The 5770-nt window shown below is 41.9% G+C and overlaps 1 non-coding gene across 1 annotated transcript; it reads left to right on the top strand.

Moving 5' to 3' along the window:
- Positions 1 to 737: 737 nt before the first annotated feature.
- trnai-aau (transfer RNA isoleucine (anticodon AAU)) lies at positions 738 to 811 on the top strand. The gene has a single exon. It is a non-coding gene; the product is annotated as a tRNA-Ile (tRNA).
- Positions 812 to 5770: the final 4959 nt, after the last annotated feature.

Raw genomic sequence — 5770 nt, 5'->3', positions numbered from 1 at the left:
GAAGGAGAATCTTACAGGGGATTCTGAGCGGTGTCTAAATAAATAAATTCACAGCGTCCGCGGATGGCATTTTGCAGCTGGAAGTAGATGTCGACGCTTTTTGCACACAGCACCAAAAAAGCGTCTTTTTTGAAGGTACAGGCATTGAGCATTGGTGGTTCATTGTTAGAACTCTCACCTGCCACGCAGGAGGCTTGGTTTCGATTCCTGGCCAATGCAGTGGCTTTTGCAGCGAACGGCTCCATCACTTGCATCCCAACTTTTGCAACTCGCAACTGAAAACCCACTGAAGCTAAGCAGGTGTGAGCCAGGTCAGTACCTGGATGAGGGTGAGCTACAGGGAAAAACAAAGCTTCCAGCTGAAAGTGGTGTTAATGGGGCCAGCGGGGAGGCGCTCACCCTGAGGTCTGTGCGGGTCCCAATCTCCCAATATAGTGACGGAGAAGCTGTGTTGTAAAAGGGCGCTGTCTTTTGGATGAGATGTAAAACCGAGGTCATAGTGCTCTGTGGTCATTAAAAATGACCACCAAAACCTTTGACAAAAGCTCTTGGTAATTGATGGTCTTCAATAATGTTTCTCCTTTAGGTACATTTAAAATCAGCTGAATAATGCTGTGAAACCATGAAACTGCATGAGAAAGCCCGTACACTGAATTACACGGCTTTCTATTCAAAGGAGGACAAAAGAAATTCCCTGAGTTTGATTTTTTGCAGCACAGAGAGGGGCACTGTCACGAGGCCGGTTAGCTCAGTTGGTTAGAGTGTGGTGCTAATAACGCCAAGGTCACGGGTTCGAGCCCCGTACGGGCCATGTCCTTTCCTCCTCTCTTACCAAAGCTGTTAGGTTCCTTTCCGTGGTGAGATGGGTTGTCCTGCAACGCTGCCACACAGTGCCGACGGACAAGAGTGTTGCGGGAGAAGAGAAAAGTGTTTGAAGATTTAAGAGTGTCTTAGGTGGAGCCAAAATCAAGTGTCACAAATGCAAGTGGGAAGATTTCCAATGTTTAATATGGTCAAAATAAGCGGAAGTTACCAGCTGGTCCGGCACAGTCTGCCATGCTTTTGTCATATACTGTAAAGTGGTGTCGAACTGGAGCCTCACCATTTGCATATGTAAGGCTCCAGTTATACATCGATTGTCACATTAAATGACAAAAATGAAGAGAGGTAAAGCAGCTGGAGAGGTTTTCTTACAACTTTTGAGCTGACACAGTTTTGGAAAATGTTTCCTTCACGCTGCACTGTACAATATAGGCAGCCAAGAGTCTCCAAAACAAAACAGAATTGACAGATAGGAGAAAATTCCCACTCGTCCTGAAGTTCCCAAAATCCAGCACTGAGCGTAAACAAAGTGTCTAAGTAGCGTGGGAATGTTAAACCTAACCCTAGCTGGAGTTTGAGCAATCCAGCACTGAGAGTAAAAAGATGAGTCAAAGTAACGTCTAATCAGATTAGTTTCCTTAGAGCTGGTTCAGAGTTTGCTCAAGAGTTTACCTTTCACAGATGTGCAAAGAAGAATGTTGGGGGTGCACGCTTCAAGGTGCCTTACAGCTGTAGGGAGTGATTCGAGACGATTCGTGGCGTGTGCTCGTTCCCATATACCTTACGCCCCGGGGTGCAGTGCTAGGATGACGTACAATACCGCTTGGGCACGTAACGGCGTTATATGCAAGTGCGGGACGTGAGGGTTTTCGTTTGTTCGTTTTGTATTGCTCTGCTTTGCTTTGTTTTGCTTTCCATCGCGTTGGTAAGAGCGTAAATAAAAAGGCGATTCCTGCGTCTACCACTAATGTAAGAGCTATTTCAAGTGCGGCGTGGTGCGGCTTTTCAAATGCTCAACAGGATGACTTCGCATGCACGTGTGCTTTCATGCAGTCGTGTGTGCAACCATGTCTGCTTATGTGCAAACGGGCGTGGTTTCATGTATGCAAAAAACTTTCCTGGGCTCTTCTGAAGCACATAAAATTATTTGGAGATATACATTTGTCTTGTTTTCCTCTTAGGCTCTAGAATTGATAACTTTTTTTTAGGATTCTAGCTTTCTCCCCTTGCAGGCATCGGGCACAGAGGACCTCATGGTTTTCCTAAAAATCTTTTTTTTTTGTGTTCCTTGTTGTTCCAAACTTAATTTTAATCACTTTTAATTAGATATTTTATTAAAAATAGTGCAAAAAATGACTAATTTCACTAAAAATAATGTAATATAAAACTGATGTTTTTAACTTTATTGTAGTGTTTTAGAAACTACTATGTCTTCAAAAATGGTTATTTTTCACTCCTAGGAATGAAAGCTGTTGTTATATGATGTTTATTTTCAAATTTTGAAAAAATCAAAGGATTCTAGCTTTCTCCCCTTGCAGGCATTGGACACAGAGAACCTCATGGTTTTCCTAAAAATCATTTGTTATGTTCCCTGGTGTTCCAAACTTAGTTTTAATCAATTTTAATTTGTTATTATGTTAAAAACAGGGTAATAAGTTTCTAATTGGACTATAAATAATGTCATATTGTCTGCTATAAAACTGATGTTTTCATCTCCATTGTAGAGATTCTAGATTCAACTAATAGAGAATTAAAATAAAAAAGGGCATAAGAAGACATTACCAACAACGACCACAAGATGGAGATGTTGTCTAGACTTTACCAATAACGACCACAAGATGGAGATATTGTCCAAAGAGGCAAGAAGGGCAAAGCCGCGATAAGGAGATTGCTGTCAGAATGCACATCCGGATCCCAAACAGAATCTCTAGTAAAATATGATCATTTGTGAAACAGGCAAATGAGTGTCAGCTACAATATGATTGCTACATATCTGCATTTGTTGGTTTTTAAGGAGTAAGAGTGCAGGCGGTTTAAACCTGCGATCCAGTGTGTTGAAGTATTTCACAACACTACCCCTAGCACATCAGGAAATAAATCCTCATAATGATTATTGCCCTGGGCATGTACCAAAAAATCAGTGAGCATATACATATATCGCTGTGTTGAAGCTAGAGACACAGAATAAGTGCAAACACATCCTAAATACAGTGTTCCTGCACCTTGACCTCATCCAGAATGTATCGTTTTTTGAAAGCGATTGCTGTCAGAATGCACAACTGAATCCCAAACAGAATCTCTAGTCAAATATGATCATTTGTGAAACAGGCAAATGAGTCTCTCAGGTGCCCATTGCTCATTTTCAGACACATTTATGCAATACTTTCACCATGCGTTGAGCAATAGGGATTTAAGATACCAGAGGTAAGGTTTAAAAGTGATTCTGAGGTGCAACACATCAGCGAAACAGCTAGGCATCTGAAATGCGGGATTTGATAGCCCTTCATGGAACACCGTACCCTAAAGGTACCAGAAGTCCACTAGTATAAGCATTAAGTCACTGTCAGCCCTGTTGCAATGTGATTGCTACATATCTTCATTTCTTTGGTTTTTAAGGAGTAAGAGTGCAGGGGGTCTAAATCTGCGATCCAGTGTGTTGAAGTATTTCACAACACTACCTGTAGCCCGTCTGGAAATAAATCCTCATTCTGATTATTGACCTGGGCATGTACCAGTAAATCACTGAGTATATATATATATCACTGTGTTGAAGCTAGAGACCTGTATGTAATAATATGATGCTAAAATGTTATTTTCACATGTAAGAAAACCGGCTCAGGGACGCCAAATATGTAATGTTGCCATAGCAAAATTAAATGTAGTGGCTCTCTGAAGGCACCAGTTCTGTAGGGTTTGGGCATTTACTGAGACAATTATTAATTGTAGCAGTAAATCACAAAGTTGATTCTTTTGATGGCTTTAGAATCCAACCATGTGACATAACTCAAACAACGCGCACACACAGGTACTAATACACGAGGATACATTTATTAATACATAAAATATGCATGTAAACCTAACAGATCTTATCGAGAGGGTTATCAGAATACAAAAGATATATATTCAGTCAGTTACGAAGTGTTACACATATCAAGAGGACATACGTTCAGTATATCATTCATTAAGACCGTTTCGTTAATGAACTTGGTTATAACTTCTACATTAGATACTCAAACAAGTACATAACTCTTAGGAATTAAATTGATATCAACTGGTTGGGATAACAATTGAATTCTCGAGCTGTAATGCATTGAAGTTGAATACTCATCCAATCTTTGGGGATTCAGATCTTCCTGCGGGCACAAAGAAACAGTTGCAGGCTGTTGCTGTCCAATCCGCGCTCTCTGGCTCCGTGCCAGGCTGTGCTGTGTGGCTTGCGACGCTGCGCTGCTGATGCTCACTGTGGGCTTTAACTAGCAAAGTTTGTGCACAGGAGAAAAGATGACTGTGGGTCCCAGCAAGTCAGGAAGAGGACCGGTTCGTTTCTGATGAAGAGCTAGTTCTGAATAGTGATTCAGCTGTCCACAGTTCCGACCTGTTCACGAGGCCTGCTGCTGGTGCTAACCTCGGGTGGATCCTCTGGTTATTCTCTGGCAACCTCCGCTCTAGACTCTTAGAACAAAGGAAAGTTCTGGCACTCGGACACACTGGCCGTTCCGTGGTTGTCCGGGCTGAGTCTCAGGATGGTCAGGAGGCGCGCTGCGAGAATGTCCTGCCCTTGGGAGCCTTCTGCTCCTGGGCCGCCCTGCCCTGGAATTCTCCTTTGAATTCCCTTTAGAATTGTCCACAGAATCCTCTGAATCCTCCCTTCTGAATCTTACTGAATCTCACAGGCTCTCTGTGTTGCCTGTTTTTACCTGGAGGAACTTCAGCTCATTGATTGGCTGAAAGTTCCATGGGCATCAGAGTCCCACGTGGGTTACTCGGCCCTACCAGTCCCTGATTGATTGATCAAGGTGAGATATGAGTCACTTAGTCCTGACACTTAGTAATGCAGTCCAGATGTCCAACTGGCACTCCCTAGACAGATAGGCGCCAATGGATGACCATTGATCATGATAGCCAGGCTTAGCTAAGTGCATCCCCCTTTGGGAGCTGTCCTAGGACCTTAAATCACCCTGCATGAATAGTCTCTCTGTGGCTGCACCACAGAGATGAACAGAGAAATGGGGCCTCATTTGGGAAGGCTCAGAACACTTAATTCTGCCTTATTAATAAGCCTCGCCGCTACACACATATATTAATATAATAAATGATTGCTTATGCTTTATAAACAAATCTAATTAAAATAAAAGCTTAAGTTTTGTATTTATCTTGTACCATAGAACATGATTTTCTTTGTATTTCAATCCCACAAAGTGTCCAAATGACGCACTACATGATATAAGGAAGATTATCACATGCATATCGGTATTATCTTTCTTACGAAAATGCATTCCTTTCATTACCTTTTACTTTTTAAAATGAACTCAAATTGTGTATAATGTAATAATTTAAGTAGAATAGATTCTAATAATATAATGATCCAGTGTGTTGCACTACTTCACTGCTTCACTGCTCTATGCCGTCTGGAAATAAATCCTCAGACTGCTTACTGCCCTGGGCATGTACCAATGAATTACAGGAGCACATCTATTTCTCACTGCGTTGAAGCAGGAGACACACAGTCTCTGCAAACACATCCTAAATACAGTGTTCCAGCACCTTTGACCTCATCCAGAACGTATCATTTCTTGAAAGGGATTGCTGTCCGAATGCACATCTGAATCCCAAACAGAATCTCTAGTAAAATACGATCATTTGTGAAACAGGCAAATGACTGTCTCAGGGGCCCATTCCTCATTGTCAGACATATGTATGCAATGCTTTCACCGTGCATTGAGCAATA

Source organism: Lepisosteus oculatus, unplaced genomic scaffold, assembly GCF_040954835.1.
Source record: "Lepisosteus oculatus isolate fLepOcu1 unplaced genomic scaffold, fLepOcu1.hap2 HAP2_SCAFFOLD_52, whole genome shotgun sequence".
Classification (NCBI taxonomy): Eukaryota; Metazoa; Chordata; class Actinopteri; order Semionotiformes; family Lepisosteidae; genus Lepisosteus; species Lepisosteus oculatus.
The sequence above is the reverse complement of the archived record's forward strand: the minus strand, read 5'-3'. Positions and strand labels throughout refer to the sequence as shown.